Here is a 24621-nt window from a genome sequence, read left to right as displayed (position 1 = left end):
CCTGATGCTGCTGTAACAAGTTCACATGAAGTTAGTGGCTTCAAACAACACAAGTTCATTGTCTTACAGCTCTAGAGTTCAGATGTCTGAAGTGAGCCCTATAGGGGCAAAATCGAGGTGATGGGAGAACACATTTCCTTGCCTTTCTCAGCTCCTAGTGGCTGCCTGTGTTCCCTGTCTTGCATGCCTTGGCTCCATCTTCAAAAGCACATTGCTCCAATCTCTGCTTCCTTCATCATATCTCCTTCTCCTCTAACTCTGACTTCCCCAAGTCCCTCTTCAGAGCCTTTGTGTTTACCTCAGACCCACCTGGATAACACGGAATAAGCTCTCCATGTTGAGAGTTTTAATCACACCTGCAAAGTCCCTTTTGTCATATATGGTAATCACCATTTCTAAGAATTAGGACGTGGACACATTTGGATGGTCGTTATTCAGCCTATCACAAAGACCAAAGACCAAAAGTAACATCCCAAACTTTAGGTACTCTGGTGGAAAAAGGAACGACCTGAGCTCTTAAAGATGTGACCAGTGTATGCACAGCAGTGGAATTGCCTCCCTAATTACATTCATATTCTCGGTCCAAAAGCAGTAAGACAAGAAAGGCATGATGGTGGTCTGTACCTGTAGTCCCAACTATTTGGGAGGCTGAGGCTGAAGGATCACTTGAGCCCAGTAGTTCAAGACCAGCCTGAGCAACAGAGTGAGACCTCGTCTCTATTTAAAAAGAAAGAGGAAAGCAGTGAAACACTGTGGTTAAGAACACAGGCTGTGGGGTGAAATACGCCAGGGGGTTGAACCAGCTCAACCAAGCACCTGGGTGAACACGATCAAATTACTTAACCTCTCTGAATCTCAGTTTCCTGTTCCCCAAATGGAGATCACAATAGTATTCCCCTTCTGGAGTTGTTATGAGGATTAATGAGATAATACATATATAGCACTCTTTGTGTATATAATAAGCATTCAATCAATGTTATTATAATTATTCAATCACCAGCCACCCAGCCTGGGCTTGAACTCACAACAGGGTATTTTAAGAGGCCTCCTTCAGTGCAGATCACTGAAATTTCCAGAACTTCCTCTTCCTTTTACTTGAAATCTGATCTGTCCTTCAAGCACCTGTCTTATCATGCTCCTTCACGCTTTCCCAATGGGAAGAACTCTCACCCGCTTTCCTTCTGACCGCCAACAACATGTGCACCACTCACGTAAGGCTATCACTGGTCTTGCTGCTTCCAATCTTATTTTTTATATTTTAGCACCGTATGTAGATTATAAACTGCCTGAGGGCAGAGAGACTGCTGTACTAGTACTTAGCGCAGGGATGTGGCCACAGCAGACAATCAATAAATTTGTTAAATAAACTCATTGCAGAGTTTATTCATTCCAGATCTGTGGGGAAACACAATTTCACATTTCCCATTAAGGGAGAGCTAGCTGTATGCCCCTAAGGTACGCTGCAACCTTGAAGTCAAGGTTCCGAAGTGAATTTAATCCTCATCTCCCTTTTCCATTATGTGCTCCACAGTGCCCTATATCCCAGGATGATAAAGGCACCTCTTTTTCCATCTGTACACCAAGAAGTTGACGTATCAGCAGCACGCCAAGGGAAAACTGCAAACAGACTTCTCTTTGGACATGAAATTGAACAAAGAGCTCACACCAGTGAAAGCCAGTTTGAACCAGTCTGCATAGCTCTGAAATGTGTCCGACCTCCCTCTGAAGGTGGCACAAAGACATGAAGAACATCACTGACTTCAATCTTTGGCCTTCTAACCAGGAAAGGACTTGTGAAGGTGAATGGTTTGCAGACGAAGGGGATATAAAAGAGACAAAACCAGGATAAAAATTAAATAAAAAGTAGCTGTCTTAAACTGTAATTGCAGTCCTCTGCTGAGCACGCTTGCAGATATATAAATGTGATTTACCATCAGCTTGCAACTACAAATCAGGTCTTGAGAAACACTTGTGCTATGAAATTGTTTAATCTCATCAAGCTCTGCTTTCACAGCAAGCCATAAATCACAAAGTCTTTGTTATCATAGACCTCCACCAGCGCCTCTCTGGCAGGCTATGGATCGTGGGTATATATAATCTTGACTGCACAAACACTGGGGTCGACGCAGGCTGAAATACTTTCATAATAGCCACTGTGCAGCTGGTGGAACACAAGCCTATGATGGATATCTCATTTCCTACAGTCGGCATCTATTTCGAGCAAATTATTACCACATAAATTTCTTGTCAACAGAAACGGCCAATTAATTAAGTTAAAAATTTACTTGTGATCACATCTACAAACCAAATAGAACTGCAAGGCAATTTTCCAGTTACTGAATATACTGCAGGTCAGTTTAATGAATAATTTTTAACTTTGTCATAAACTCAAAGACAGGCTAATATCTCCAGAAACCTGAATGGAGACCAGCTGCCGACAGATTTACACAAAATATATTTATGTGGAATTTGATTGCTGACATCTGGGGACAGAAATAAACTTTCTATAATTACAGAGGCATCTTTCCCATATATATGCATTTCTTTCACCAAAAAATGCAAATCTGTCCCCAGAAAGGGTGTATTTACATTTTCAGGCAGGGCTGCAATGGGACTGGATGGTTCTTGGAAAGATCAATGCATTAAATTCCTATGCTAGTGATGGGTTCATTATCATCAGAGAAGACAATAAAGAACCAAGACCTGTTTATCACTGCCCCCCACCTTCCTATCCCACAAAAAATCAGGACGCCTTCTCTGAGGTTGTAAGCCACTTGGCCCATGTCCAATAGTGGAGGCAGCGTTGGGAGGATTTAGAGCTCTGTCAGGTAAGGTAGATTGACACAGCTTCTCCTTAGGGTTATTATGCATATAAAATAGATCTACATGGAAATAAGGCCGGCAGAGGGCCCTTTCCATAATTCCTGCTCTAACCATGTCTCTTTGAACTGAGGAAAATCCATGGATAAGAGGGAGTGGGGGGAATGGTAGTTGTCCAGGCGAGTATAAAGGATGCAGATTCGGGAACACATCAGATCTGGCTGCTAACCGTGATTTACTCAATGAGCCACCTATTGGATATAGAATTAGGGTTTTCATTAGGGCCAGACGTACCCAAAAAGTAGAGGGCACTCAAGATCCTCCAACTTATAGTCCCGGTCCATCTTTAACAATTTCACTGTTACCTACTCTCAACCTGTCACTGCCAAATAACCAAGCTAGACTATGTAAGGTTCCTACCATGTGCCCTTAGCTTCTGTACTTCTGTAACTTTGCCCCGACAATGGATCTTTGAGGTCTGTTCCCATATACCTCCACTTCCCAGATTCTTATGTCCAAGATGACCTCCATGGCTTTTCTTCAGCCTAGAAAAGACCTTTGCTCTTCAGCGAGATACTTCCTCATATACAAGATTTGAAAGCCTGTCATTCTACCCCAAGTAAAATGAGCAGTTGTAAGTTCACAGCCACTGAAAGGATCAAGAAGATGCCAAATAACCATTTGGTGGGCTGTTGTAATGGGGACTCAATGTGTGGGGAGAGCTGGACTAAATAACTTCTAAAGCTTCTCATTCCTGGGATTCTTCTTTTTTAATCCTTAGCCTGTGTATCAACAAGAACACAATATTGACAAAGGTACAATGGTTGCATGTGCCCTTGTCGGTAAGCTTCCTGAAGGCAGGGATCATTTTACTTATATTTATGGTTTTCTCAGCACAGAGACCGATACCTTTTTTTAGGTAGATTCTCTAGAAAAGTTATTGAGGGTTGATTGTATGGACGTTTTCTCATACTTGCAGCACTCAACTTCAGGTGGCATTTGATGCACTACTGTACCATGATAACCAATATGAACAGTGCAGATGTGTGCTTACTATATGTATGGCACTTTGCTAGAATTCTGAGAATTCCAGAAAGCAGATACATTCTCTCTCAGACTAATTTTAATTAAGGAAAACAAGTCGCACCGTGAGCTCATAGTATACCCCGAACAAACGGGGTGAATAAATGAATGATCAATGTGCAAAATACAAAATATGACAGAATGTCAATGTTAAATCAAGGGTATCAATAATATCTAGTATTAGGGTAAACAATGCAAAAATGTTTGTGTTTTAGAACCTGAATGGCACAAAAACGTGATTCCATAAAATTCTTCACTCTGCCACGATGAATACCAAATCCCCTACCCCAAGCTGAACCAGCATGCTCGAGGTCACTAAAACAGAAGACGGCAAAAAGGGAGTCATGCCTGTCTATCCTCAATACCTGCCCTTCATTCTTTCCATCACATCCACTGAACCCAAAAATTGCTTTTCAGTTTTTCCTGGTTAATTTCATGTGCCTTTAATCAAGGTATAAATACCTCTTCTGTGGCTCAGGTCTTGGCTCTACATGTCCTTGGATTATTTCTGATGACAGAATACATTTCAAAGTTTTATCCTTGATAATAATCTTAAATGCAAAGATATTACCCAAACATCTAATTTCACAAATAATCTATTCTGGATCCCTTTCGAGAGACACACACACATGCATGCACGCACGCGCGTGCACGTGCACACACACACACACTCACTCATATATAAGGATTAAAGGCAGAGGTTAATTAGATTCAAATCTTGGCTCAACCCTTTATTAATTATGGAAACTTGGGCTGATTACTTAATTTCTCAGTGCCTCACTCTCCTTGTCTATAAAATGGGGCTACCTCATAGTGTTATGAATATCACATTAGACAACATATGTAACATTTTAAAACATAGGCTATAAGAAGCATTTGTTCTGAGGTCAGGAGTTCAAGACCAGCCTGGCCAACATGGTGAAACCCCATCTCTACTAAAAATACAAAAAATTAGCTGGGCCTGGTGGCAGGCACCTGTAATTCCAGCTACTTGGGAGGCTGAGGTAGGAGAATCACTTGAACCCAGGAGGCAGAGGTTGCAGTGAGCCAAGATAGCACCATTGTACTCCAGCCTGGGCAACAAGAGCAATACTCCATCTCAAAAAAGAAAGCAGCAGCATTTGTTATTTTTTAATCCTTAGCTCATATACCATGTTTGGCAGAGTAAATCTCACATTCTTACCCCGTGCCATATAAACTTTATTTCTTTTCATTTGTCCTGTACTTACCTTGCTGAAGCTTCAAGGAAGAATTTGTAAAACAATAATGATGATGATGATGATGATGATAACAGGTAACATTTTTGCCTATATTATGTTCCAGGCACTGCTATAAACACTTTACATTATCAACAGCCTTAGGAGGCAAATATTCCTATTATCTCCAAAGCACATGATGTGACCTAGAAAGGTTAAGCAACTTGTGCAAGGTCATCCAGCTATAACTGGTCAAACTCTAAGTTCATGTTCTTAATCACTGCAATTTAGTGTTACTATATTTGTTTGGCAATTCCTTATTATTTTATTTCTTCTGTTTATAATATTATAGGTATAGCTCATGTCCTCCACCATACTCCATTTTTCCAGAACAGTCTGAGTCAGTCATTATTCCTATCCTCCAGGACCTTACAGTTCAGACAAGATAACCAAATAAATGTGGATATGAAAAGCATATCCACATAAGAAAACCCAACTTGTTCTGACCTATCCAACTCCATCATGCTTGTTTAATTCATTTTTCCTTGAAGCTTCTATCCAGCAACAATAGTTTTTGACAGTATAGCTAATCATAGCACCAAATCACTTTTTAAAGATGTTGGGCAAAGTAAAAGAATCTTTCAGTAAAGTTCAATTAGCTTGTGAGTTCAAATAAGAAACACACACTACTGTCTTTCAGGAGGAGGGGAGAGGCCAGAGGAGGTTCCACAGTAGAACTTTTGGGAAATTAGATTCAGGATTTCTATAAAAGAAAATGTTTTATTACAGAGACAATAAACAAGAAACATGGGGAATTACCTGCATGCTGTCTGAGTGCTACGAACAAAGGCAGGTAATAGTGTGGGTGAGAAACCACTGACTGTCAGGTTATCTTGTTGAGGGTCACTGCTGCCAGAGTGTCAAGGTCAGGATAAGACAGTAGAACAAAGCAGCAGCGAGGAAAACCTGCCTCCCTGGCCAATCTGCTGACGATGAGCAGCATAGGTGACATGAGCGATGATACTATCACAGTCTCACATGCGTTGAGCACTTTATAGTTTATAAAAGCACTTTCACAGTCATTATATCATTATATTTTTAAAGAATTTCTTGTAGAAGATTCAGTAATGACCAAACCTGCTGAGGAACACTTTACTTTTCAGGGATACATTTCATGATTTGAGAAAAGCTATCTATTTTGAGTTGGGTAACCACCTGAGCACAGATGTAGAAACTGGAATTCAATGAAGAAGACTCTAGGGTTAACTAGAAGTATAGTACAGCTCATCTCAGACAGTCCCAGAAATTACTAATAATTATACAGAGAGTCTACAAAACATAAATATTCCCATTAATGCATCCAAATCTAGAAAGAAGCAAACTTTATATAGGCATTCTTCTCTTCTCCTCCTTCTCACTGAGTAATGGATTAAGTAACCACTGGGAAAAGCAAATGAAACACAGAAAACTAACAATTGGGTACACCCTCTAATGGGCATGAAAATTCCATGACGACACAGTGAATTGGAGAAATGATCCAGAGCCCAAAAGTAAACCCCAACGAAGGTTTAACACAATATCAGATGAGAGAACTGAGTCTGGCTATTCTAATAAAAATCACATCCCTTTTCACCTGAGCTATTCTCCTCCCTACCCCATTTTCTCAAGCTACAAAACATGCACAAAACATCAAATACTTACTTCTCCAACTGCAACTCTGAAAGCAAAAGAAGCTCATATTATACAAGGTGGAAAGAGAACTAAGAAGCCATTCAGGCTGTATTTCAGAGTTACTCAAACACGATCAGAGAGAAAATAAATAGCACAGCAAAAAAACACCAACAAAACCAGGAGAAGGAAGAGAGAAGCACGTCGTGCAAAAGACACTCAAAGGATCCAAAACTACAGGAACATGAGAAAAAAAAAATCAAAATAGCTTTGATATAAAACAACTTCGTAAGAATAAGACTTTAATAAAATAGGGGCTCAGCTGAATACAACTTAATTGAATGAGAGTCTGCCTCCTGCATGAGAGGGTAAGCCCGCTGCCTCCTTTCTCTTCCACTGATTACAACTAAACACTGCACAAAATACAAGGATGCTGAAGAGGAGGAAAAGTAAAACAAAAGCCAGTGGCTTATGGAGAAGCTGTCGAGCAAGGGTTGGCTTTTTTTTATGTGGCTTTTTCCCAAATGCAGGCCCCAATCACAGAGCTGTCTCACACAGGAGTACTATAGGAATCCAAAACTCTACTTTCTATTTTCTATTTCAAATTTCTGTGCTGAAGAGCTGAGAAAAAGAGCCCTTAAGGACTGGAAGGTGTAGAGGGAATCCCAGAGTGAGAGCTAGAGAAGGGAATACTCTAATTCTATATATGAAACTACACAAGTTCCCAGCTCATCTCTGAGCTGTGCGTTCGGATGTGCAGGACATGTCCAAAGCAGCTTAGCAAGGGCTCTGAGAACTGAAGGAAGATTGCAAACCATGATCCAAGTTTCATACTGACTCCTGAGTGTACGGGCACAGACAGATCAAGAAGAGAATGTTAAAGACTTTGAAAACTAAACCAAGGTTGGAACCCACAAAGGCAAGACAGAACCCATTGTCTGAAAGAAATGAGGTTAACTCTTCATGAAACAAAAAAAAATATTCCTCACAGCAGGCGTCCCCAAACTACGGCCCATGGGCCGCATGCAGCCCCCTGAGGCCATTTATCCGGCCCCCCTACTACACTTCAGGAAGGGGCACCTCTTTCATTGGTGGTCAGTGAGAGGAGCACAGTATGTGGCGGCCTGAGGGACAGTGAACTGGCCCCCTGTGTAAAAAGTTTGGGGACGCCTGCCTCACAGAGTTGTAATATCCAATATTAAAGCAACATAATGTTCAAAATGCCCAGGATACAAGCCAAAAATGACTAAATATACAAAGAAACAGGAAAATGTGACCAACTCTTGGTCACATTTGTGGGAAAAAATAATCCACATAAGTGTCTCAAATGTTGGAATTATCAAATAAAGGCATCAAAGCAGCTATTATAGGTGCATAGTCCATGAGATAACGTTGAGTTTGCTTTAAATTAGTAGAAAAGTTGAACCTCTCACTAAAGATATAAAAGCTATACAAAATTTAGAAATTTTAGACCCAAAAAATGCAGTCTGTGAAACAAAAAATTCACTAGAGGCCAGGTGCAGTGGCTCACACTTGTAATCCCAACACTTTTAGAGGCCAAGATGGGAGGATCATTTGAGCTCAGGAGTTTGAGACCAGTCTGGACAACAGAGCAAGACCTCATCTCTGCAAAACAGAAAAAAAAACAAAACAAAACAAACAAACAAAAAAAAACTAGCTGGACATGATGGCACATGCTTGTAGACCCAGCTATTAGGGAGGCCAACACAGGAGGATCGCTTGAACCCGACAGTTCAAGGATACAGTGAATCACGACTGCATCACTGCACTCCAGCTTGAGTGACAGGAAACCCACTCTCACAAAACAACAACAACAGAACGAGGTGGGAGGGATAAATGATTCACTAGATTGCCTCAATAACAGAACGAGGATAATGGAGAAAAGATTTAGTAAACTTGAAGATACATAAAAATAAATTATCCAACCTGGAAAAGGGAAAAAAAGATAATAAACAGAGCCTCAAGGACCTGTGGAACAATATGAACAGATCTAACATATATGTCTTTGGAGTAACATAAGGAGAAGAAGAGATTGTGAAGAAAAAGTATTTAAAGAAATACTGTACCAAAACCCACCAAATCTACTGCAAATTTTTTCACACATCCAAGACACTCAGCCAATTACAAAAAGGATGAACTCGCAAAACCAACACACACACAATTTAATGGATTTTAAAAAGAAGATCTAAAGAAAAAGAAACCGAAACAATATGGTTCAGAATTAAAAAGCAATTTGGAAATATCAAGAGCAAAAGGATCGCACTAAAAATCAAGTTACTGACAGAGCAACAGTTTGACATAATCACAGTGAATGCATATGAAAAATAAAATAATTAGATCATTTAAGACTCATGGGAGATAAAGACAGAAATATTTGTGTTTGTACAATTAATGGGACAGAAAATATATTCAAACATATACCAACAAATTCCCCATAATGAAGAAAAAAAATGTAGTTCAGAAGAGTTTAGCGAGTTAAAATATGATATAAAGAATGACGAACAATCAGATAAATCTTAATTAAGTTACTAAAATTCAAGGGGGAAAATTCTCTAGACAACCAGAGGGAAGATAAAAGAATCTCCTACAAGGAAGAAAAATCAGTCTGACCTCATACTTATCCAGAATCACATTCAATACTAGGAAGTAATGAATATATATGTATATATAGAAATATTTATATGTACATATATGAATATATATACATATATATGTAAGTCATATAGCCTAAAACTATTAATAGCAACTAAAATGTCATTCAAATATAACAAGCACATAAGTTAAATTCAGGACTCATGAGCCCTTTTTGAAAAGGATAATGTCCTAAGAAGAAAGCCCAGCCAGTTAGGGTTGGAGTTAGAATTCAGGAAAGAAGAGCTATCATCAAAATAACTTCCAGTGAGCTCTGAGTTCTCTTAAATATGGAGCCAATACTAAACAACTATGGAAAGCATTGTTATAGGGGAGAATCTAATTGTCATTTATAATATAACGATAAAAATGTAACTAGCAAAAATTGAAAGGTAGGCGAATGGTAAGGAAAGTTGTGATCTTCCTTCAGAGCAGAAAAGCAGCGAGTGATCCTGTCTAAAATTGACATATATGATTTTTTTAAAAAACTCCAATATAAAAACATGTATACTCTTTTTCTACCATTACAGTGATTGTTGATCTAATTTTTATAAAAAGTAGGGTTGTTCCATCATTCTTTTTTCTCCTCCTATACATAGCAAAGCAGCTCCCATAAGAATATGATTTGCATTTCTCTAATGACAAGGGCGATGAGCCTTTTCTCATGTTTGTTGGCCACATAAATGTCTTCTTTTGAAAATTGTCTGTTCATATCCTTTGCCCACTTTAGAACAGCAATCATTAAAAAATTTGGAGACAAAAGATGCTGGAGAGGATGTGGAGAAATAGGAAGACTTTTACACTGTTGGTGGGAGTGTAAATTAGTTCTACACTGTTGGTGGGAGTGTAAATTAGTTCAACCATTGTGGATGACAGTGTGGTGATTCCTCAAGGATCTAGAGGTGTGAATACCATTTGACCCAGCAATCCCATTCCTTGGTATATATCCAAAGGATTCTAAATCATTATATTATAAAGACACATGCACACGTATGTTCACTGAGGTACTGTTTACAACAGCAAAGACCTGGAACCAACCCAAACGCCCATCAATGATAGACTGGATAAAGAAAATGTGGCACATATACACTATGGAACACTATGCAGCCATAAAAAAGAATGAGTTGATGTACTCTGTAGGGACATGGATGAATCTGGAAACCATCATTCTCAGCAAACTGACACAAGAACAGAAAACCAAACACCACATATTCTCACTCATAGGTGGGTGTTGAACAATGAGAACACATGCACGCAGGAAGGGGAACATCACATACTGGGGTCTGTTGTGGGGTGGCAGGCTGGGGAGACATAGTCAGGGGTGGGGAGATTGAGGAGGAATAACACTGGGAGAAATAGCTACTGTAGGTGATGCGGAGATGGAGGCAGCAAACCACCGTGGCATGTGTAAACCTAATGTAACAATCCTACGAAATCTGCACATGTACCCTAGAACTTAAAGTATCATATATATATATAATATATATATATGTATATGAGATACTTTAAATATATATATCATATATATGATACTTTATACTGATATATATATCATATACTTATGTATCATACATATGACATACATAAGTATCATACATATATACACATACATGTATCACATATACATACATATACATATTTTTATATATATATATAAAATATGTAATCTTTAGTGTTACTATGTTCTAACTAAACAAAATGACTGACTAGAAAGAACACAAACACATTAGGATTTTGCCCAAATCAAGTTCTACTTGACTTTTCCAAGACACACATAGATGCATACAATATCCACTTTTAATATCTGGCCATGCATTATCCATTCTGCAGAAATAATTGTATTATTATTGACCTGGTAACTTTAAAAACATCCTAGTTGGTTTTCAAATGAATATACACAGATTGTATCCCAGGCCCATTATAGCCAGATGATCCATATCTGATTTGAAGTTAAAAACACCATTTTCTCAACTCATTTATTTAATTCTTCCAATTTATATGCAGTTAAGTTTAGATGGATTAACTAAATGCAGGAAAATATGGGCAAATATATTTCTCTTCCTGCTACATTTTAAGATCTTCATAAAAGACTTAATAACTTATTTCAATATTTGAAACTGTTGATTCTGAAACAGTCTAGAATATACTATGAATGACTCAGATACTATTAAGATGGGTCAGTCGGGATACCAAATGATGACAAATACCTTCAAATATCTTTTAATGTTTAGAAATGTATATTCTGCTTTGTCTAAAAAATGTACATATTGTTCTGTCTGAAAAAGGTAGTTTATAAAAATCCATAAAAGAAAATAAAGATATCTGAAGACAATAAAAACCATGACAACGATAGAGGTACTTGGATGTTTCCCATATGGCTGGTACTCTGGTATGAACTCTACATGGATCATTTGACCTCATCCTGTAATATCCTCATTAGTTAATGCCCTTTTCATTCACCTGATCCAGAGATACTGGATGGGGAACATATTGGAGGACATGGGAGCCTGCCTCTACCTCCCTGCTTCTGGAGAGGGAACTACATGTCACTCAACCCTATCTCCCATTTCAGAATATTTCTGGGAAGAATTTAGGTACCATTACTTTATGCCCATACTTGTATTTCTTTGAAGGGTGCCATCAGAGAGCCTTGTCATACATATTGGGTACGTAACAGTACAAGTTATATAGAGATGTGGCAAAGTTTAGGAAAGTTACACACAAGCAATGAACAGATTAGATATCATAGTATTTAAAAATAGTAATAAAGGCAACATGCTTTTAACAAACTCTAAATGAAGTCATTTGTGACTGATGGTTACAAAGTGTCCTTAGCATCTATAATGTGATATTAGTAAGCATCAAAGACAGTTAATTATCAGTTTTTAAACTTTAAAGCCATTGGTTGTTAAGGTATAAGTACCCTAAATATTTACACAAAATTTAACAAAAAGAATTCGAGGATGCACAGTTCTTAGATCCAATGGTACATTCTAGCCCAAAAGATTACCTCTTTTCCATGAAGCCAGATACGGAAGTTTTGGTCTAGAAGGGATACACATGGAAATATTTACATTTGGGAACAGGGCTATCTAATATACAAGCTATGTAGCACTGTCATGGAATTCCTCACTAAAAATTCTGCTCACCCCATGTATAGGTATATAGGCAAGCCTACCTACAGAAAAAAAAAAAAAAAAGGCTAGTCCTTTATATGGTTTGGTTCTGTGTCCCCACCTAAATCTCATCTTGAATTGTAATCCTCACATGTTGAAGGAGGGACCCAGTGGGAGGTGACTGGATCATGGGACAGTTTCCCAGATGCTGTTCTCTTGATAGTGAGTGAGTTCTCAGGAGAGCTGATGGTCTTAAAAGTTTTGGGCAATTCCCCCTTTGCTTTCTCACTCTCTCTCTCCCTGCCATGTAAGTTGTGCCTTGCTTCTCCTTTGCCTTCACCATAATTATAAGTTTCCTGAAGCCTCCCCAGCCATGTGGAACTGTGAGTCAATTAAACCTCCTTTCTTTATGAATTACCCAGTCTCAGGTAGTATCTTTATAGCAGTGTGAGAACAGACTAACACCGGTCTCCAGACCAGCTTTTCCAACATATATTCTGGGGAATAGGCTTGTGCTGACAAAGGGTTCCTTGACTGAGTCTGTTTGGAAAATGCTGAAACATTAGCATAAGCTAATGTTCTTTTTAATGCCTAAGAGGTAAACTGAATTTACAGCATTTCCCAAGCCTTTCTGATATCAGAAGCAGTTCTTCATGGTACATATAAAAACATCTGACACAACCTGGGTCACTGTTTCTCCTCATAGACCATGGATCTGAGGTTCTATTGAAAAGGTATAGAACTATCTGGAAACAAAGTACTCTAGAATGAGAACTGTGAGACCAATGCCCCATACAAGTCCCATGTGGCACCAAGTCCACTGAGGAGGATTTAAATGTAGTTAACCAATGTGTCCATGTGTCAGTAGACAGATTATAACCCTATTCCCTCAGATAAGCCAACCTGGCCAAAAATCCAAGGTAGATGGTGAGATGGGGGCATCTCTGTTATAGTCATTCAGCATTTCTGAGACTTTTACCTTTAATGAAGTCAAGTGGGAATGACAACATGCTATCCTCTGGGAGAAGTACTATGGAAGACCAACAATCCCTCCCTCTTCCTTCACAGATCTCTCTTAGCGGGATAGTGGAGAGGGATAGAACCCATACACATTTTAGCTTTTCCTACTGGGTGACTGCAAATGTAAGTCAGGACCCCTTTTTCTCCCTGAATCAAGGTTCACTCTTTCATTCCCCAAGGCTAGAATCCAATTTTGGTATACTTTGAGTCTGCTTCTCTCCCTTGGTCACAAATATATGGAATTAATTAGCAAGAAGGTGAGGGGAAGTAATTTCAGACCTTCGGAACTACATATGTAAAGATGCCAAAATGTAAGTGAGATGGAGAAAGATAATAAAAGTCTCAGGGTAAAAGCAGATTCTGATAATGCCACTTAGATCGTCCTTTGGGTTCTGTAACATCCATATAATTATGTATATATCCACAACTAGGCAACGTCCAGCCAGGCCTGTTTTCTGTCACTGAATCTACATTTCTGGCCAAAATGAGATCACAGACTGAGCTATAGGAAAACAATAAAAGAAGACAGGTAAGGCTGAAAGATAAAATGCAGATTTAATTATTTACCATAGGGAGCATTTCTTTATTACCAAGCAAAGGACTGGAAAGTTCAAAAGTTCTGTTTCAATGAAAGAGCGTGGATTATTTATTTTTTTAGCATGGAAATTTTATAAGGTAGAAATTATTATTTTTTTTTTCCAAGACAGGGTCTCACTCTGCTGCCCAGGCTGGAGTGCAGTGGCATTGATGTTGGCTCACTGCAACCTCCACCTTCTGGGCTCAAGAGATCTTCCCACCTTACCCTCCCAAGTAGCTGGGATTACAGGCACATGCCACCACGTCCAGCTAATTTTTGTATTTTTTGTAGAAATGGGGTTTCGCCAAGTTGCTCAGGCTGGTCTCGAACTCCTGAGTTCATACAATTCACCCACCTTGGACTCCCAAATTGCTGGAATTACAGGAATGAGCTATTACACCTGGCCAAGGTAGGAATTCTTGATTACATATGGATCTGTTGTAAAATTGTTCAAGAGGTCACTATAGATTTGGCCTGGGTAGCCTAGGGTTTAGCATTTAGGCAAAGGACAGGGGGAAAGAGATAGTTATTCTCTGTGATTACTTCAACTGTGCACTTATCAAATCAATAAAAATAATAATTGTTATTGATGGTGGCCTTACCACTGATTAAACGGGACAATTTAATTGCTTCTGTGAAGTCACACAGCTCTTAAGTGTATATCATGGCATCAGTAAAGAGCATGCAATTGCCCCCAGCTTTGTGGACAGGATGTGCATGGCATTGATTTAATTAGAGCTCTCGGATTGCAACCTGCACTCCTTCCTGAGCCCCTCTCGGCTGGAGATTTCCTCTGTTCTTTTTTAATGCTGCCCCGAGCTGAAACAAAGCAAGGTGCCCAGCATGAAGCACTGAGTTGCATCACAGACAGGATTAAGATACCCATTATGAGGTAAGACTCGAGTCAAAGCAGAAGGAAAAGAAGACAGGCTGTAAAAGAAAATGGGCTGCAGGCAGTAAAATATTGATTGAAAGAACTGAAAACACCATAGTATCCCCACTCCCTGCCCTGCTCTCACACCCTGAGGTCTGCCAACCTCCTGACTTCATAATCTGCTCTCCACAGCTAATAATGCTTCAGCCACTCTGGTCTTTATCCTGGCTTTCCAACACAAGACACTGATTCCTGACTTGGGTCTTTACAACTGCCTTTCCTCTAGCTGAACCCTACGCTCTATATACTAACTCCCAGCCTATCTTCATCATTTAGGTCTCAGCTCAAATGCCCTGCCTTCAGAAAGCCTTTGCTGCCACCCTCCCCAACTGGACATTTTCCACTGCATTGCTCTCTTGCATTTTCTCTGAGGCACCAGTCAATATTAGAAAGTATGCGGTTTATTTCTTTACCTGTCTATTGTCTGCCTACACTTATTAAAATATTAACTACACAACAGTAGGGACTGCAGGACATCTTCACTGCTGTATTGATACCCGGTGTTCAGAACAGGGAATGCACAGAGTAGATGCTTTGTAAATACTGACAGGGAACAGAAAAGGGAGTGGTGAGTGGCTTGAGTGAATGAGAAATTTGCTAACATTCATCTCAACATCTCTGCTTCCTGGCTACACCACATGTTGGTATTAGGTAATGTTAAAAATGAGTATCAGACAATACGACATCTAGTCCTACCCCTGTTGATTACTATGATTACTAGCTATGTAATCTTGAGGAACTTAACCTCTCTGAACCTATTTCCACCTTTATAAGCAGGTTTACAAAAAGGTTCAATCTCATGGGGCTGTTAGAATTTTAAAATGCATGCAAATGGCTTAGAATAATTCAGCTAGTAGTAAATACTTAAGTAGTACTGCTATTATTGTTACTGCTATTATTAATTTGTACTATATATCATGAAAAGTATCAGGTACTAGGGAACTTTCAAATGTATCTTCCACTTTTAAAAGAAATTCCTAATTTAATACAATCTTTTCATTCAAAACAACTTAGTGTGTATCTATAGACAGCCTCTTCCATCTCAATATATCACGTGGTCAGCAAGTTCAACAACCGGGCAAACCTGTCTTCTATATGGCCCAGCCCACTGTGCACTGTCTCCACCTGCACAGTCTAGCCTCCTTTCTGGCACAGTTATGAGTGGCCTTTATAAGTAATTTTGGAGAAAGCAAAGTTTCCATTGTTGAAAGCTACGGAAGAGATTCTTAATTCAAACAGTATTAGGTTGGTGGATGAGGCAAATTGGAGCATGTAAAATTTATTGGACATCATAAAAGGGAAGCGGGGAGATGGCCAGGGAGATGGGGGGTTCGATTACTGCTGAATTGCTGGCATAATAACCTGCAGCACATCACCGTGTGCCACTGGGGCTGGGAAGCACTCTCCCTGGATGATTGCTTTATGTCACCACGGATGCTACTGGCCCATCAACTAAGACCTGGGAGCAGCAAACCCCGTCTTAAGAAAGGGAGAAATGTAAATTTCAAAATAGATATATAAATATTCGGTGGCCCAGTATTCCATTAGTCATTTATATTACTGACTTTGGAATGCAAAAATGTAAATCCAGGGCCCTTCTGCAGTCAGAAGTCACCCAGGGTTCATATAATAATCTCTCTGACAAGGACTAAGCTGTGGCTGGCAATAAAACCTAGGGGGCCAATAAGCTCACTAAACATGCTGGGAGAAAACAAGGGAGAGATACACTCTCAACCTCAAATGCGGGTAGAGAGAGATTGACTGACACGTCAAACCCATCCCACAAAGTCAGAGATTTCCCTGATGCAATGGGGGCGTAAGGACAGAGTTGATTTACTCACTGACAAGCCTACATCTCTGTAAGCAGAATGCTCCAGAGCTCATTCTCAAGGTTCTGAGGGGCATGGCATTTTTTCTGATTTACTGTCATTTTATTGCTGCAAGAAATGGACATAGTGCAGATGCCCACGGTTCTAAATGAAGGTAAGTGATGTCCTTGATGCAGGCTCTCCTAATGCCCTCCTCAGAAAGGAAATCATTAAGAGTTACATCAGATCGAGTTTGATCTAACATAATAGGGGTGAGGGAAGTGAAATGGGAGGAGTGTCAATATCACAAAGCCAAAGAAATGGAAATCCCTCCAGTACAGCCCCATGGAGGGCAAGCACAGAAGCACACACTAGCCCTGTCATTCCTGAACGTGGGAAAGAAGCAGGACACCCAGGAAGGAGGAATGGGAGGAGACAATGTATTTCAACCTGCTTAAGACAGTGAGGAAACTAAGGCACAGAGGACTGCGTCAAGGTCACACAGCTGATTAGAAGCAGTTTGGCCCAGACCTGAACCTTCTCACTGATCCCAGGATTGGGGTTTGGGTCAGGGTTAACCTTGGCCTTCACACCAGGTTATATTTTTTAGAATTCCTCTCCTCTTCATTTCTGTTCCACAGGGAATTTGGCACTCTAGTATGTACTGACACAAAGCCCACCTCTAAAGTTTGGGAATCAGAGAAGTGGGAATTACAGCCTATTTGAGGCTGAGGTAGAAGATACATTTTAGGAAGTACACAGAATACATGTAAATCATTTTACTAGCAATATGCAATATTATGTCAGCCTATGGCCTTCATGAACATTAATTGGGACAAAATGAGGTAAGTATTTAAGACATTTTAAAAATGAACTGATATCAAGAAAAACAATGAGTAAATAATAACACAGGAGTCTATAGATTGGGTACCATACTAGAAATATCCTCAACATGTTTTCCAAGTTTGTTGTGTCAAATGAGACATTTCACACAAAACTGGTTATTTTACTCACAAGATTGACAGCTTCATTCAAGAATACTATGTTTACAATGGAATATTATTTGGCCATCAAAAGGAATGCATTTCTGATACATGCTTCCACATGGATAAACCTTGTTTTCAAGGTTTGTGTCTATAAGCTAGACATAAAATGACAGATAATGCATCATTCCACTTAGCAAATCATAGAGGCAGAAATAGAATAGAGGCTAGCAGGGCTGGAGAGTAGAGAAAAAGGGAGTTACTGCTTAATAATTATAGCGCTTCTACTGGAGTGATTAAAAAAGGGCTTGTAAATAAAGTTGTGATGGTTGCACAATACCGTAAATATCATTAATACCACTGACTCATATGCTTAAAATAGTTTAAGTGGTACATTTTTACCACAATTTTAAAAGTTAAAGTGTAATATGGCAAAAAATCATATAATTTAAATTGGCAAATATGATGCTATATGAATTATACCTAAAAATAGCTGTATAAAAATATATATATACTATGTGCATGAAGTTAAGAAAATTCTTGCTGAGAAAGGAAGTTGCACACCATGACCTGTGGAAATTTACCTCGACTATGGGAATGCCATTCTTTATCATGGTAACCAGTCTATCACGCCCCAAAGAGTCTCTATAGAAGGAGGCATGACTATCTTGGGTCTATCTAAGCAAGGTTAGTTACAATTTGAATTTATCAGCACTATTGATGATGTGTCCTTCCTGTATCACTGTCCCATAAGAACTATCTGGGAAATTCCAGCCTGCATTAATTGGATCATCACCCAGAGATCGAATGTTCTCCGGAATCAAAACAAACTCATTTCCTGCTACAAGTCTAGTTTTTAAGTTCTAACCTGTGAAATGTTGAAATAAAGTTTCAAATTGTAATCCATTCAATTAAGTAAATATACCAGGGCATTTCTCAAAACTCATAAAAAATTCCACTTTGTAACAAATATAAAATTAGTAATAATATAGTTAATTCAAGGTCTAATATACTGAGTTATAAATAAAGAGGCAGGATAGCTTAATGTCATAGACACAGAATTTAGTAGCCAGACCTAAGCCAAAGCCCCAGCTGCTCCACCTCCTTGATGTCTTACTTTCCTGTACCTTGGTTTCCTATTCTGAATAATGGAGATAATGACTGTCTCCTCAAACAGGTATTGTTGAGAACTAAATTAGATAATATGATAAAGAGCACAATATTACTGCATATAGCAAATGTTATATAAATAGTAATTAAATACATATTCGTAAACTCAAACAAAGCAATGCAGGATCTAGAGAAAGAGTCGGTAAACAAGAAATTTTGAGTCTTCCTCTAGCACTGACAGGCAATCCTGTCCTTGCAAAGGAGTATTCTATGGAGGAGCAGGTGTAAGCCTCCAGATTCTATCATTATAGGATGAAATGGCCTAGAAACATATCCAATTACCTTTATTACAAAAAAAAAATGATGATTATCATTATACAACTAATACCAGTGTGAATATTTATTGAGTACTTATTATGTGCCAGGCATTTTCATACATCCTCTTATTATCCTGGTTAATCCTCTCAACAACTCTGTGAGGTAAGTACTCTTAGTATCTCATTGCCTAGATCAGTTAAGGCTTAAAGAGCCTTGATTTGCCTAAGATCTTACTGGCCTGAGATCATGTAGGGATTAAGGGTGACCGCCAGGCTGATCTGACTTGTAACCTGAACAGCTATGCCATCATTCATTCTCACTTAGAAATCTTGCAGATGATTAATTTACTTTGCCAGTTAGCCTAATACCAGGGAAGGAGATCTCTATGCAAATGCGAACAGTCAGGTAGCTTTGTGAACACCATCCCTCACTCAAATGGAATAACATGTTCGTCTTTTGGTTTGTAAATTAGTTTCTTAGGCATGACCTAATAAGATCATTTCTAACTTGCAGATGACTAGCAATAACATCAAACCAACACACATGGAAAGTTGAAAATCTGACTCTTCCTCAACAGTAACCAATGTACAGTCACCTTGGGACTCAGCCCATAAGGGCCTGATGGGTCTTCTGTGACCATTTCCCCAGCCCTCTCTTAAGTATAAACACTGGGCGCCATACCAAGCCTTCCTTGTGCTTGTTACAGACATCCAATACTTCTTGACCATGTGGAAATTGAGGAGTACTTCCTGAGAATGGTCCCACCATTGGAGAAGGACACAGGTCCCTGTGTGCTCCCAGGACAGAGAAAGCCGAAGTCGGCTGCATTGAGTTTGAGCACATGAAAAGAAATGACTCTATTAACCAGGGTTCAATAGTGCTTGATGAGAACCACTGAGCCCAGTATTGACTGCAAAGTGTCTAGCTGCTGAGGCTTGACAGATGACACTCAACTTTCAGCCTGGGTGGAAGAGCAATAATAAAAACATTGCCCTCAAAGAAAGAACTCCAAACCGTGATTCAACCTTTCTTTTAGAAATGTAAGGTGTCTCCTTAGAAACATGAATAAGGTACAGAGGAAAGCTAAAAGATGAGGAAAGACATAAATTGGACTGGATCAACAATTTCTTGCTTTGGCCTCCTGCTTGACACAGTCACAGAGTGCCCCTCTGCAGGTCCCAGAAGTCATGGGGATTAAATATAAGTTTCAAAAGTTGAAGAGGGAGAATTCATTTCAAATGACTTCGAGGATAACTGTCACTGGAATTAATATGGTTGGAATGTTTAAAATTGCCACAGGTTCCTTCACTTTTGAACGGTGTCAGTCCCCTGTCTTGAACACTGAATGTCTGTCTGTGATACCACAATGAAAGGTCACACTATCACAGACAGTTCCAGGCTAAGGAAAGCTTATTTAATTTACTAAACTTCACAAAGAAATTGGTATAGATGAGTCCAAAAGGTTAAGCATGGGGCATGATTCTTATCTCTCTCCATTTCCCATAGTACTATAATATCCCATTAAACTTTTCTTTCACAAAGGTGCCTGAAAATGTGTTTTAAATTTCTCCATGTATACCTTTCTCTTTAGTACTCAGGACTCCTCTCCCAAAAAATTAAAACAGACCAAAGATAAGAAATAGAAATCTGTACCTCTCCTATGGGATAAAGCTGGAATTTAAGAGAGCAAAATCTGAAGTGCTGAATTGCCATCTGGGCAAACAGCATGCGAAGCAGCCAAGCTAACCGAAATACTTGCAATGGACACACCTCCAACTAAAATGATTATGCCACTTGCAAATGGAAAACAAATTTCAATCTGCTTCCTTTTTTCTTTTTCTTTTTCTTTTTTTTTTTTTTTTTTTTTTTTGAGGCAGAGTCTTGCTCTGTCACCCAGGTTGAAGTGTAGTGGTACAATCTCAGTTCAATGCAACCTCTGCCTCCTGGATTCAAGCAATTCTCATGCCTCAGCCTTCCCCAAGTAGCTGGGACTATAGGCATGTACCACCACACCTGGCAAATTTTTGGTAGAGATGGCATTTCGCAATGTTTGCCAGGCTGGTCTTGAACTCCTGGCCTCAAGTAATCTGCCAGTCTCGGCCTCCCAAAGCGTTGGGATTACAGGCATGAGCCACCATGCCTGGCCTCAACCTGCTTGCTTTCAGCATTAAAGGTAAATGAACGTATTACTGCTAAAAGGGAGAACAAAAAGTAAATGAATCAGATTCTCAGCTTTCCCTTAGAGTGAATGAAACTCTTCCAAATGGCAGTAGTTCCAAACTTCAGCTCTTGCAAGATTACCTACAAATGAGTTATGATGACAGCAAATCCATCATTATTATGGAGGCAGAGTTTGAGGTGGTTGAATGGCGCTTTGCATTCTTTTTTAACCTGTAGCAGAAGACATCAGAGTTGACAGAGGTTTTGTCACTATGACATAGCGGGGCCTCTGAGTTACAGTTTATCCCTCTCAGGGTCACCTATCACCAAAATCGATTTATTTGTTTCAATATTTATGCATGTTTAACATCTTACCCCTATATATTATTCTGCTTACCCCTACATATTATTCTTGCTACTACATAGTATTCTTCTACTGGGGCCTATGAGCACTTTCTACATAGCAAGCATTAAGCAAGATGATAGGGATCCAGGAATTAATATGCTGCCATCCCTGCCTAGGCTTATAGTCCAATGGGACAAAACATTGTGAATATGTAATACAAGTTATGTAGAAGCTTGAGCAATGTGCTATGAAAGAATATCTTATTGCTGGCTAAAAGACAAAAAAGAAACCATCATGCAAACCTGGAAACAATGCCTCAGTAGAATCATCACCAGGTTCAAAAAACACATCAAGTCCATTTTTCAAACTGAAGAGTTTTTTTCTTTCTTGATTTTTCTTTGAATTTCATACTGCTATAAACTGCTAAAAAATTTGCAAAAGCATAAGAGAGAGAGAATGAGATAAATCAATGACTTTTTTAAGTTTATTGGAAGTTTCTTTTGTGGTCCCAGATTATAATAAAGTACAGTGAAACACTTCATCAGAAACAAGTGTACCTTGGAATCAACTTTCTAGAGAGGAAAAGGTAATCCAAGAAGTACCTTCCAAAGTAAATATCAATCATTTGATGTTTGGAAAGCACCCTTCTCTAAAGTTACCATTTGAATTTTTTTTCAATTTGAAAATGAGTTTATAAACAACTATAAAGAAGACTTTCCCCAAAATGCTAATGTTAACAACGTTGCTAAGTTATATGAAGATGATTGTATTTCATTATGAGGAAAAATTTGTTAGGGCACATACCACGTATATTCTGTAGAGAAAATGGTTAGCAAGGGCATAAGAAAGGGCAAATGTCTGGCAACAGTAGTGTGCCAGCAGCAATCAGGCACAGACCAGAGCCAGCTGTGGCAACAGTCTCAAAAGTCACCCTGGCCAGCATGACTTCCCCTGGTAAGCTTGCTGGAAAGCATGGATTTGTCAAGAGAGTTTACTCTGGGGGAAGAAACAGGAGCCAGGAGAATCTCAAAACTAAAGGCCATGGATTTGAAAGCTTGGGAAAGAATCTGCACAGAAGACGTTAATGCCCATTTCCCAAGACTAGGGCTAAGTAAGTTACAGAGGAAAGACATTGAATAACCCAAGACCCATCAGAAAAGATGTAGGTGCCAAACATATATATGCCAGAGAGTTATTTGAGATCAGTTACCCTGATCTTTCACTTGACAGAAGATGAAGCTGAGACCCAGAAATGGGAAAAGACTTATAAACATCACACAGTGCTAGAGCCAGAACCTAAACCTGAATGCCAAGCAACTGTCCTTCCCATCACCCTACTTTGTTCTTTTCACTAAGAATCGTTCAGAAAATAAAGCATGTCAGTGAGAAGCTGGGTGCATGAGGGGAGCAGGCTGGGAGCACGAAGCTAGCATGAGTGAATACTGGTGGTAAAGATTTCAATCACTGGGAACCCGGGTGATTCCTGACTCCAAGCTATAGGCATGTGAAAGGGTTTGGTTTTCTTTAAGAAATGGAGTCTCACATTGTTGTCCAGGCTGAAGTACAGTGGCATGCATAAAGCTTCAACTCCTGAGTTCAAGTGATACTCCACCTCTGCCTCCTGGGTTCCTGGGACTACCAGTGCATACCACCATATCTGACTAATTCGTTTTTTATTTTTTTTAGAGATGGAGTCTTGCTATGTTGCCCAGGGTGGCCTTGAATTCCTAACCTCAAGCAATCTTCACACCTCAGCCTCTCAAGTAGCTGGAATTACATGAGGTTTGTTTTCTAATGTTATTTGCCAACAATTTTGTTCCTAATATTCTTCCTTCTCCAACAACTCCATAAAACTATCAAGATGGCTCAAGTGTCACCCTAAATTTGTTTTTTAGTCATATTCCACCTATTGTGCACATGTGGCACATCAGTGAGTTGACATGATGGGTTCATCCTGCAGAAATGTTATCTACCTTTATAAGTATGTGTATAAAAATGTTTGTACATATATATGACTTTCAAAATACATATAAAGCAATTATTTAAAGTTCAGCTTGCAGACTCATTACTGAAGTTATGTTTATTGCTTTTCAAGGCTTATAAGAAGTGAGTTTAAGTAACAATAAACCTAAGCAGAAAAGCCTAAACCTAATTATTTCCTTGATACTATGACCTAAGCACAAGAGTATCGTCAAAGACTCTTATTTTTGCATGCCCAGCATTAACATTAATTCGCTTTTCATTTTGTAACAACCAGTGAGTCTTTTTGTTTTTGGGTTTTTTTTTTTTTTTTTTCAGAGCCAGGGCTTCCCACCTTTCATTTCATATGATTCTGATGGATCTAAGCCCAGTTCTTGGTACAAGGTGTTAGCCTGATCCAGGTGATTAGATCAAAGATTGAAATGTAAGCCAATCCAGCCAATACAAGTCAGTCTTGAAATTTTGTCTTGAACTATTGGAAAGAGCACTCTTTCCAGTGGGGTTGCTAAGCTGGCAAGAAGTAATCCATTTGCTGATGTTGGTCATCCAATCAAAATTTACTTCTTAAAAATGCTCATTTCAGGCTGGGTGTAGTGACTCAAGCCTGTAATCTCAGCACTTTGGGAAGCCAAGACAGGCAGATCAGAAGGTCGAGACCATCCTGGCCAATATGGGGAAACTCCATCTCTAGTAAAAATATCAAGACCATCCTGGCCAACATGGTGAAATTCCATCTCCACTAAAAATACAAAAATTAGCCAGGTATGGTGGTGTGTGCCTGTAATCCCAGCTACTCAGGAGGCTGAGGCAGGAGAATCGCTTGAACCCAGGAGGCAGAGGTTGCAATGAG

General features: G+C 39.3%; 1 protein-coding gene across 4 annotated transcripts in view; it reads right to left on the bottom strand.

The window, feature by feature from the left end:
• The window catches only part of LRMDA (leucine rich melanocyte differentiation associated), a 1103079-nt gene that overhangs the window by 265688 nt on the left and 812770 nt on the right, over nt 1-24621 (bottom strand). The window lies entirely within an intron of this gene.

Source organism: Saimiri boliviensis, chromosome 12 (genome assembly GCF_048565385.1).
Source record: "Saimiri boliviensis isolate mSaiBol1 chromosome 12, mSaiBol1.pri, whole genome shotgun sequence".
NCBI lineage: Eukaryota > Metazoa > Chordata > Mammalia > Primates > Cebidae > Saimiri > Saimiri boliviensis.
The sequence above is the reverse complement of the archived record's forward strand: the minus strand, read 5'-3'. Positions and strand labels throughout refer to the sequence as shown.